Source organism: Acanthaster planci, linkage group LG02 (genome assembly GCF_054643075.1).
Source record: "Acanthaster planci isolate LZ-2023a linkage group LG02, COTS_SCS, whole genome shotgun sequence".
NCBI classification, from domain to species: domain Eukaryota; kingdom Metazoa; phylum Echinodermata; class Asteroidea; order Valvatida; family Acanthasteridae; genus Acanthaster; species Acanthaster planci.
In genome coordinates, this window is record NC_141778.1 from 25,828,132 (window position 1) to 25,840,312 (window position 12,181).

The window sequence follows — 12,181 nt, forward strand, 5'->3', positions numbered from 1 at the left end:
TGTTGATCAGTTTAGAAACTTTTTGGCGCGGAAAAATGGCCGCCACACAACCTCTGGTGGCTTCCCAATCAGGAGAAATGCGGGTCCAGATTTTATACGTCTGTGCCCTTTACTCGATTCGTCCGTTTGTAAACTATGTTAATTTTTTGACATTATTCATTTTCAGTTAAGCAAAGCAGAATTCGATAGATCAAAAGCTTGCATCTATACCAAATCCTCAAAATTAACCATTCTTAAGAGGGGGTTTCCACTTGTCAGCTTAAGGGAGACATCTTTTTCAATTCCAATGCAGACCAAAGATCGCATAGTATCACGTATCTTTGATGCAGGCCTTTTAACCTGAACTTGGGTAACAGGTTGGGGCTGCGCAATCCCTTTGACTTATAATCAGAGCAAATTATAAGAAATTTTCCACAAGTTAAAAAAGTAGCACAACCAATCGTCAAGTCATATGCGCAACGTATATTTTCACTCCCATGATCTGGACTCCGATTGGATAGCTGGCATTGATTTAATTTTTATCGCCTTTATTATGCTAATTTCAACTACCCGAAATGCATTTCGCCCTTTTTCGTCTGCGCACATGGTGTCATTTGGTGTGCTAAAATGTGGGCTAAAATGTTGAAGATTTATCACAGTTTGAAGTAAAATGGTAAGTTCTATTCACACTGAATGATAACTTTGTAAACTGTACGACTTGATAGGTACAGATATGCACCATATACGCAGACGAGACTGCCACATTTTCAACTGTTGATTTTTGAAATTCCAGGTGGTTGGCGCGGAAATCTCCTTGTCCAAAACGCATCGAAGTCAAGTATATCGATTCGTGAGTACCAATTTAATGAGAATCGAGAGTGCGTTAGGTACTCGTTTAAAAGCGAAGTATCGATTCTCACATTATCTTTCGGAAATGTATGCGCACTAGAATTACTGCTAGGTGTAGCTGGCAAATTTGACCGACTGGTCAGACGATATGGACAATTTCACGAAAAAATGTGGTGCTTAGGTTTCACTAACTTGAATGGGAACTCTTTCTGTGGTAAGCATTTCGGAGTGATTTTACTTCAGTAGCCCCACCAGACTTGGTCAGGAACACTACAATTTTGGGGATTGTAAATTTGGGGACCGTGTTCCTATAATAAAGAAGGGAGAGTTACATGTACATTTAAACTTTTGAATTGACCTCGGTAGATGACTATGACGGGGTCCGGACAACTCGACCGTTTGCCAACTCGACTTCAGACAACTTGACCGTTGAGACAACTTGACCGTTGAGACAAATTGACTGTCAATGCGTAAAAGGGAGAGACAAGTCGACTGTTGAGACAAGTCGTCCTTTAGGACACTGTCCGCTTAGTCCCACTAGTGTGGCACGGACTCTCACTCCCGATCTATTCTTAGCCACATATCAGTATACGCAAGATGCGAATTCTGAATGTAGATGATTGCGTCATTCAGAGAAACAGAGAAAACGAGGGGAACCCTTGCCCTGTTTTCATTATGGATAAACCCTTGGGCAGGCCAAACAATGGCTACATGCATTATTTGGCATGCACAGGCGTTATCCATAATGAAAAATGGGCGAGGGTTCCCCTCATTTTCTCTGTTTTCTCTGAATGACGCAATCTACGTTCGGAATTCGCATCTTGGCATGATAAGGAAAAAAGGTCATTTTTAGCTTGTTATACTTATAGTTGAGCTCTAAAGACAAATAACACTTCATTCGATTTGGATGCTTCCATATATCTATTTAGGCCTAAACAGATAAAATCAGAGAAAACATGTTTTCGTAGGGGGTGCTCTTTAAAAACATGTCCTTCCTGTGGTCTTGAGCTTATGAAGAACTCGTATATTAAAAGCTTAAATGTACTTAAAATATCCTTCTTCCAACTTCTCTAACTTTTTGGGTGCTTGAAAAATAAAGACACAAAGATGTAAAACTGCAAGATGTGTGCAGTAATTAAGGGCTTGAAATACAAGGCCTTGATACTGAACATCATATTTGAAGCTTCAAAAGTGAATGCTAACTTGCAACATTAAACCTCCTCAAGAGGTGAACACTGTTTCTTTTTTTTTCTTCGTTTTTTGTTGTGTTAGAAATATGTTAGAAAGTGAATATTATTATACCTATTCTGGATTGTGTTCCCTCCTCCTTGCATAGGTTTAATTAATTGGAGAGAAATTGGTCCAAACCCAACCTGTTTAGACCATATGGTATTCTACCAGTGAATTGGATGCATCAAAGAAGCTAACATGCCTCGTTCAGGTGAGTTAACCCTAGAGGTCTTCTCCATAAGGTCATGACTACATTGTACACAAAAGTCTTTTAAGAGCCCCTTTAGTAATGTCAGTATTGAAACAATTTGCAGATTTTCCTCTTTGGTCCCAGAACTGAAAACAAATTAGTTTAGATTTTCACAACGTAATATATGCCAACACACATGCATGTTGTCAATGATGGAATAAATCCTGATTGACAAGCAAACTGCCCACTTGTGTGAGGTGCTCCATCACAGTATGTTATGGTCATATATACTGAAATACAGTTTTAAATTTGACAACGATTTGTATATATGTTGTGTGCGTATGGACATCACAGAAATCATATTCAAACATCCCCATCATAGAATGAAAGAAGTGATACGTTTGACCATCAGGCCAAGAAGACAGCCTAACATGACAACAATTCTTACAAGGCGTCCTGGGAGGATATTTGCATATTTACATGATTCAAATAGAACCACAAGCAAAATTTGAAATTCTAGATTGTGGTGAACTTACACGGCTTCCAATTCAGTTCCTGATGAGGTGCGCTCAGGGGTCAAAATTAGCTTACTTTTTTCAAGCAAGGTAGCAAGCAGGCCTAAAGTAATTTTTCTGGTCCTGCTGAAAGTTTGATGGTCCTGCTGAATGTTTGATGGTCCTCTGGTACCTCATGAAAAAGTGATACATCCAACTGATGCAGGTTAATCATTTTGTCTCAAAACTGGCCCTTTTCCACCTTAGTGGGATGAGTCATCTTTTGTGTTTCTTTGCTGGATGGGGATTAACTTCTTTCCGAATTTACCACGTTTGCAAAATTAACCAACCTGTAATTTCTGAACAATGCACAGTGAGCTGCACATGCACAAAATAGTTCACAATGACGGTAGATGGAAGGACTGACTCAGACCTAACTACTGTCATTGTCTTGTAGAAACTAATTTTGTTGAATACACATAGGTGTTAGTACAATGTACTTGTAGTTGGTACCCACACAAGCCTGCAAACCTTTAACTTCACAACAAGAGATAGGCACAGTGAAACATGCAGTTACTGAAACTGGTAGACATTATACAATTATTGCCTGCTGTGCAGGGCGCCATGGTGTTTTGTACCACCGAGATGACAAATGGCACACAGGGCAAAGTCGAGAGTGCCATTTGCCCATGAGGTTATCTCGATAGGAATGAAAAAGTTAATCAGATTGATAAATTCAACTGCATTCCATTATGTGTATAATAAAATAAAACACATTCTTAACTTACAGCTCGAGGATCTGCAGGGCCTAGCGGATTTTCCTTCGTGAGCATGAAAATGGACAATGTAAACTATACACAGGAACAGACAACGTATTGCACTTTCTTCCCAAATAAAAAAACAATACCCTAAAAGACAGACACAAATAACTTGGATTTTTAGAAATACAATGCCTTTTTTCCTTTGCCATCTGAGCAAAACCAAAACTGCCGTTCACGACTGTAATATTAGGAAGTACTGATATATATATCAGTGTCTTCTCACCTAGCATTTCTTGTTTCCAAACTAATTTTAGCATTTATTTGGTTTATTACATACCACTACTAGTATCAATTCCTCAAGATTCTGAATAACCCCAGTCATACTATCTAGTGCCATGCCATCATAGCCATATACATGTACACGTATAATTGAGCAACAATGAGAATGCTTGTCAGGTGAGAATACCCACAGCTTAAGGACTGATGTTCGTGGAAGAATGAGAGCCGTATGTGTCATTCAAACCCTGACAATAAACTTCACTTTCTTTGATCTGCGAACTTGACTTGTTGGTGCAAGAATAATTAAAAACACTTTGCGTGATTGTACCATAACATGGATCTGTGCCTACAACACAGATAGACTTTGTAATTTTTGCAGAAAAAAAACAAGTCTGTGAAAGTCGGTTTTCCTGCAATCTAATCTATATTTTCACTGGCTACATGTACATGGATGCAACATCTTGCCAAGTCTTGATCTTTGCAGAAAATTTCTTTAAATCGGCTATCATTTATAAAGACTGGTTCATGTTGACTTTATCATGGTTCATTCTAAAAATGTAGCAATTTGAAATCCTTTGAAACTATCTTTCCCGTTTGAAAAACTTTTCTGCCAAATTACATTTATTTATACTAAGATCTTTCTTTCCTTAGCTTTTCTTGTTTTTCTGGAAGAGTTTCTTCCTCTACCCAGAAAAACTAATGTTTCATCTTGTTCATCACTTCAGATCTTAAAAGCTGTAAACAACATGTAATTTAGTATGTTCATACATGTAAATCTTATTAAATCATTTTCAGGAAGTTACACACACATTTATTATAAAATATTAGATAAAGAGGAATATCCTAACAAACTTCTTGCAAATCTGCCAATTCTTCCATTATTTCTTCCTGCCATTCTCTTCTTTGTCTTAATTAATGAATTAAGTCAGAAATTAGGAGTAATGATTGCCTTCTTTTCTTCAAAAACTCACCATTATCTTTTCTGCACTTACAGGGTTACATAGTGTACATGTACATGTTCATTTAAGAATGACATATTTTTTTTCACAATCGATGTGTGTCCTTTAACACTTCACTTTTGAAACTTTGCATTTCACAGCAAGAAAGATTGATCTAAATCTATTAAAAATATAAACACAAACTTTTTCATGTTTTTCATACTTTCATGAAACTCTTGAAACTCTCTAATGATGTTGACTTGACAATGTCATCAAGTTTATTCCATTCCCTTGAAGATCTTACAAAGAATGAGTTTCTATAAATCTCAATCCTAGCAAATAGGATTTCAATTTGCATATTCGTACTCCTCCTTGCTCTCCTTTCCGGTAAGTATGTAATACAGTCATCTGCATTTATTTCCACCATCCCCTTCATAATCTTGTGCAACACAGCTAATCTATCCCTCGCTCTTCTTGTTCGCAACAATTCCCATCCCAGTTCAGACAACTGTATAATACGAGTTAGTCCTTTTGCCTTAGTAAATATAATACTTGTTATTTCTCTTGAAAAATACAGTGATAACATTAACTCATGACACCAAAGACAGAATCACATAATTCTGTATCCGCCCGTGTACAGCGGCATGTGTGAGGCTACCGTGCGCGGACGCCATGTTGACCGACTGCCGTGCACACATGCCCGACGGTGGCCATTTGGAAAATCACAGTGCACTCGATCGCTCACCATCTGAACTTCAATCTTTCCAAGGTGCTTTCGACCCGAATTTTCCAAAATATACCTGGTTTCTTGTAGATGTACCGGAGAGCCTAAAACGGCACTTGAAAAAATGCTCGTTTTTAGAGGATCAAAACTTGCAGAAAACTTCACATTTTTTCACGGAACTTTTGATGAGATGTTTGAGTAACTCGCACCCTATCTATTCATGCAAAAATCAATGAAAATAGTGTGGTCCCCATGGGCTAGAAATCAGTTTTACTGGATTTTGTCCTCTGGGAGTCTGGTTTTGTACACAAAAATAATCCATGTGCACAATGCATGCGTAGTAGCCCATTTCAGTCTAATAACACGTTTCATTTTGGGTCTTTCCTGTCAATTCAGGATTTTCTGAATAATTTATCATGGTTATGCACAGAGCAGCAGGAGAAGCTGTTCGCAGGCAAACATGAACAAATCGGTTTCAGTAGCATCCGCTACGAATGTTTCTCTGTTGGGCAGGGCGTAAATAACAAAACATGAAAAATATAGAACTTATGGTACTCTTTCTATAGTAAAAATCACTGCATATTTTACTTTCTGCATAAGGATTTATGTTGGGTATTTGACTACATTTCCAAGTCTGGAAGCGTATATACGCTAATACGCACATTATCTAAACCCAGGTCACAAAAATACTACATTTACAAATTAACATTGTACATGTAAATGGTTGCTGGTTCTGTTTGTTAAATATTTCCATGATGACTTCTTTTCTCATCTTTTCATCTTTTCGCATCTCATACTCATCCCGCTGAAAAGCACAACACACTGATTTGCCTCACTCCCTTTTCAATCTTTTCTGTAAAACATAAAGGGACATACATGTATGCCTCATTTCTATCATGTCTTTCTGATGGACTCTGCTGCCAATTGCTTGGTAAATGGGATCCTTACAGTATTGCTCTGAAGGCAAAGCTAATACATGTACAACTAGAAATTCTGACATATGGCAACATCTAAATATCTTCCCCTCTCTATCATCTTATTCAAGGGCCACAGTTTACCCTAGTATTAAACCCTTACATCAAATCTCTTCCCAACATCTGGGCAAGTAGGCCTACCTCGTTTTCTTTATGTTAACGCCTGCTTCATAGGATACAGTGACCTATTGTCAAATCAGTATGCCTTCTCTTGAACCCCTCTCCTACATGTTCTGTAACCTTTACATTTTTTTCATCCGTGCATGTACATATACAATCACAGAATGTGTTCTATCAGCTTCTCATTGGTTATTCCTCACAGTTTTTTTCAAATAAATACTGTGGGATGTACACGTACATGTGCTGTTTGCTTCTCCATGCAGTCACACTACCCAAAGCCACTTGCAAAGATACCCTACCAGTTTCTTTCCATGCTCTGCTCTGGAAAATCCCTTCATCCTCTTTACCAGATCTACAAAAATTCTACATGCATGCTTACAGCATATATCAGTACAAGCACAATGTGAGCAGGCATCTTTCACATTGCAGGGGTCGAATTTCACACAAAAACAACTGGACCCTAGGGCCAGTTCCTCACAAACTTACTGCACCCAAACAAATATGACAAGACCAACCCAGGGATTAACAAATACATGTATGATTATATGAATGCACTTTTTGTTAAACATCTTCATGTACACTCCGTACTGTTTTGAAAGTGCAATACACATGCTCTCATGTACCTGAAAGAATGTTATTAAGCTAACTCTTTTTCTTTCATTTATGAAAATGCACAAGACATCTTATATAAGCATATGAGAATTTCAAACTGTGCTGACACACTTTGTTTTTCTCTCATCCACCATTTCTATTTTTTCTTCCTGTAGCCCTCACCTGCAGTGTCCACTGAAGGTCTTTTTGGGGCAATATGAAACTTAAATCCAACTTCTGACATTTTCCACGCCCATATTCTTCATATTGGTGAAATGCCACTCCCAACTGACATCTTAACACTTCATCCTTCATATGGTGATACATGAATCTGTAACCACACCAGTTCCCCTTACTTTCTATTTTAATTCATGGCCTGAGATAGATTTTGCTGGTCAAAGCAGAAGTACATATACATATACCGTTAAAATAAGTTACATGCCTATGTATAGATTTCATGCTTTCTTGCCAACAATTCATTGTATACATGTAAGTGATAATTGCAGCTCAGCACTGACTCAAGAAAAATATAGGCTGCTGACATATTTTTGGTAAAAGTCAAACATATTCTGTAAAGAGTGCTTTTTTAGACCAGATCCATTTGGTTTCTCAATAAACATTAACCCTAACATTCCTCAATCCTCCAACACGTGAAGGATTGAGGAGTTTATTGACTTTGAATTCTTTTAAAAGCTACTTACTTTTCAAAAGTTTGGCATTTATTTAAAACTCCAAGCAACAATGATTTCTTCATATGCCAATGTAGGGCAAAGTTTGAAAACTGTTGTAAAAACTGCTGTGTTTGCATGTAGCAGAGGTGAAACCTGAGGCTTAAGTTCAGCCAGAACAACTTGAAATTTCACACAATAAAAAGTCAAAGGAGCACAAATGGCACATGTACCAAAGCACAAATGGAAATGAATGTCTAAAACTGGCCCAAATCTTCGTCAGTTTTACCTTTCTTGCTGAGTTTCCACAGTATTTCATGTTGTCTTAAATGCTTAGTCACGTGGGTAAACGGCAGAAGTTACCCAGTATCTCGATCATGTAACAAACTGGCACATGAAAAGTTCAGGTGTGATACTTCATATTGCTGGCGGCTATTAACAGGAAAGTGTTCTTACAAGAACTTGCTTAACAACTAAAACACATTTTTTAAAACAAATAATGCCTACTAAGTTTGTTCAGAATGAAAAATTGATTTTTCAAATACCACACTTTTCAGAACCCACCAAACGTAAAATCTAGGTGTCTTTGTGCCACTTTTTCTCAAAATGATGAGTTTTCAAAATCATTGCAGACTTTCAGTTTCAAGAAGGCTAAAAAATCACAATTTCTCAGCAGTACACTTTATATGTCATAATGTTGCCCCCTCCTCTTGCTTTATTTTTATAAACACTCGCTCTTTCAACTGTCCCCTGCCCTTAGTTCTCTTTCACATATAAATCACAGAGTAAGAGGCACAACTCGTACAATTTACATGTAGGTGTAATTTTCATGATTTGTTCAGTCTAATGTGTTGAATGCAGGATGAGTTGGCTGCCCAGATTTCATTACCAGACACATATGAAAACTTCTGGATGAGGCATGCACATTGCACACACAAAAATATTTCTGTGTTTGTGTGTATATAGTTGATTTTGTCTGCTTATAGATAAATGTGTGGTGTGAAAATTTTTCATGGGCTCGTAAAGATACTGTATGTGTAAGTCTGTGGCAACCTTTTTTTTCAGGGGGAGGGGGGAGACTGAAAAAGAAACAGTGGCGGAGAAAGAAAAACGGAATAAGAGTGACTTACGTGTACTTGCATGTTGCTTGGGAACTTTAGGAACATAAAGAGAGAACGGATGAATAGATTTCTGTGAAACGTTCTCCCCCCCCAAAGAAAAAGAAAAATGGTTGACAAATGCCAAGTATGGAAAGTGAAGCTTTATGATGAAATACCTGAAACTTTCAGGGAGACGTACATGTACATGTATGCAATGTGTAATCTTCAGCCTGCGCATATCCCAACTTTTCAAAATGCAGAAGTGTAATTCAGCTGCACTTAAAGAGGTAGGGTATTGTTCTTTCCCAAGTTACAGCCTTTAAACAACAGGTGACAATACTATCTTCCAAAATTAACATGAAAAAAATGGAACAGTCAAATAACTGTCCCAAAAAATGGGCTTCCATGAGTTCCTTTTCGCCGATTTCAGAAACACTCATGTTAATAATATGCCGGTGACTCCAAAATGTCATCACCCAACCTGTGGTGGCACCGCACATTCTTCAGCTTGACGCACGCGTGCATTTGGCAAATCACGACACCCTATTGGTCAAAGAGGCATGTAACTGGCGCGTACCACCTGTCCATGAGCATTGTGCCACCGCAGTAATGGCTTCTAATTCTGGTGGTCGAATTACACTATACATGTACATGTATATACAGTGTAGGTGCATATTTACATGCAAGCCTCGTAGTAGAGGCATGCTCAAATTTAAATGCAGTGTTCTTGCGCAGTTCTTGTCACTACGTTGATGGTTCCATACATTAAGTTTAAGCACATCATTTGTTGTGTTTTTGTCATAAACTCAAACACACGCCCGATTTCTGTAGTTTGTTGTTTCTGACAGGAATCTTGTACATGTACACTGAGACTTGGTCTCGACGTTTCCATGTAATAATATAATGTGTTGAATCAATCATTCCCAGACAACGCATTAAGGGTAAATGTTAAACCTTTGTTTGTTGCAGATAACTATTATGACAAGGATTTTGGAGAACTGCTTTGACAAATATCCAGTCTCTGGAAAACACTTAGAGTTTAGAAAATCAACGCATAAGCCTGCACTGACTGCTTGTGTTGTGTTGCAGCTTGCGGTGTACAATGCTGTGCTGCTGGACCACTGCCAGGTTTGACTGTCAGAGCAGCCCGCAATAGTGACAGGTTCCATGCTGTCATCCTCATTCATCAACAATAAGCTATAGTTACTGTCATAGGAATTGAATCCACTCACTTTCACGAGAAGAATCCGATATGTGTTAATCTCCTTTTCTTCAACACATTCAAAATTGTAAACTCGGCAAACAAGCACGCACGTGGATTGCTGTCTTTTTTCTAGAAGCTTCAAATGTTCATATGTGTAAGGTAGCCCGCGATTCAGCCCAAGATTCTTGTACAAAACACGAAGCAAGTCAAAAAACCATTCCAAATCACCAAAATTTGACTATGCCCAGTGTGAATTGTCAAGATTCTACTGACCACGCCAATGAATGTTTGGTCAATGCAGAAATGGGTTTCCTGTTGCTTTGAAAAGGATACTACTGTATATCTCATTATTACTCTAACTTGCCAATGAGGCTCATTAGTGGGCAGGCTACATGCTGACTGGCCCATTATTCCAAGTACTGTTTGACTCAAAATGCCGTATTTATAATTATTCATTGTTTTTGGCTCCCACAAAGGCCAGAGAGCACCATTTGACTTTGAGCATGACAGATCAATGTAACTAATGACCTTATGAAAGGCTGAAGGAACAGTTAATGAGGAAAGTGTCAGAACACTTAGAAACTTCTTGAATCTATAAAAAAAAAAAATGAAATGCTGCGGGCAGGGTTTCCCACAAAAGTGAAATTGTTTGGGGGTAAAGTTCTAAAAAAAATCAGCATTGAAAAAGACAGGGCTGAGTGACGAGTTGATATTGTCGCTGGACACAACAGCAGGTTCTACATGGCATTTAGTTGAATCCTTTGAAGGGAACTTGTTTGTTATTTTTGCGAGCTGAGTTTGAAGCTCGCAAAGCTTGACAGGGGTGGTACCCAGGGTTCTCCCTACATACAAACTTTCGTATCGGGCCCGATACGCAATTATTTCTGCCCGACACGCAATAAATGGGCCGATACCCATTTCTTCATCCCTGATACGCACAAATATAATTATGATAGCATGGCTCAGAACTATCTTACATAATGCAGATTGCGGAAAATCTAGACGAAAAAGCAGTTAATAGTCCTGCATTTTTCCGCGTACATGTACATGTACATACTCTATAGGTAGCCTACATAGTACATGCATTGTGCACCACGTGTTGGCAGCCACACTGCACACCATATATGTACATCGGCACCGAATGTTCCTCGTGGCTGGTGTTGCATGAGATCTGAATTTCCGTCATGGGCAGCGCACATACACTAGCGCGCATGTGTGTTTTCTCTGTGCCGTGTGCTCAATTAGCTAGTGGGCTGCATTTACGAAGGTTAAAATTTTATACTTCACCTTTCACAGAACTTACAACATCAATCCCTGCACACCCTTTTTTTTTCATGGTGGCAGCCATAGCCCTCTGTAACAGTGTTAATGGCGTCTACGACGGGGACGATATTTTTCGTTGCCATTTAATCGCATTTTGTCTTATGCACAATGGCAGAAGCTCAATCAAAGACAGGCTCTTTTTTAACCCTAACAGTCCCAAATCCTCCAATTTCAATAGGATTTTACATACACCCTAGGGGGTAAGGGTTAAGCCAATAACATCAGCAGTCCGTGCTGAGGGAAACCCAAAGGCAGACAAAGCAGCCACCTGTAGCACGTGCACAGCAAAAACCAAAGGTTGAAGCATGTATTAAAATTCAAACTGAATATATGGGTGTTTAAATCATTGATTAATACAGCCACTAGGCCTACATGTTGTTGCATGTTTTTAAAATATCCAAATTTAAAAAAAAATACTTATTGAATCTCTTATGTTTTTTCCTGAGAAAAGGTACTTAAAAAGCCCAGGAAATGCTCTAAAATGCAGCTGAGATCATCTACAGTGTAAAGTTCAAACGCCATGGCTTCACAAAATGTTGGTAAACCACAAGAGAAATCCCCCACAATTTTGAAAAATCCTGGGGAGAACCCTGGCACCCTTCATTTCAGCCACCATCATGCAGTCGTCTGGGATGCAATCTCTAGAAAATCGAAAAGCTGTTTATCCCAGTATAAGTAAAGTGATATGAAATTCATCAATCTTCTGAATAAACATACTGTGTACATGTATCTCCATAATGTTCGACAAAAAGAGTGC

The 12,181-nt window shown here is 38.5% G+C and overlaps 1 long non-coding RNA gene across 2 annotated transcripts in view; it reads left to right on the forward strand.

Annotated features, from left to right (window-relative positions):
- Positions 1-555: 555 nt before the first annotated feature.
- The window catches only part of LOC147800074 (uncharacterized), a 31,645-nt gene continuing 20,019 nt past the window's right edge, over positions 556-12,181 (forward strand). For both annotated transcript variants that reach the window (XR_015424572.1, XR_015424571.1), the window contains exons 1-3: positions 556-652; positions 773-829; positions 2,165-2,269. This is a non-coding gene — a long non-coding RNA (uncharacterized LOC147800074). The remainder of the gene's footprint in view (positions 653-772; positions 830-2,164; positions 2,270-12,181) is intronic.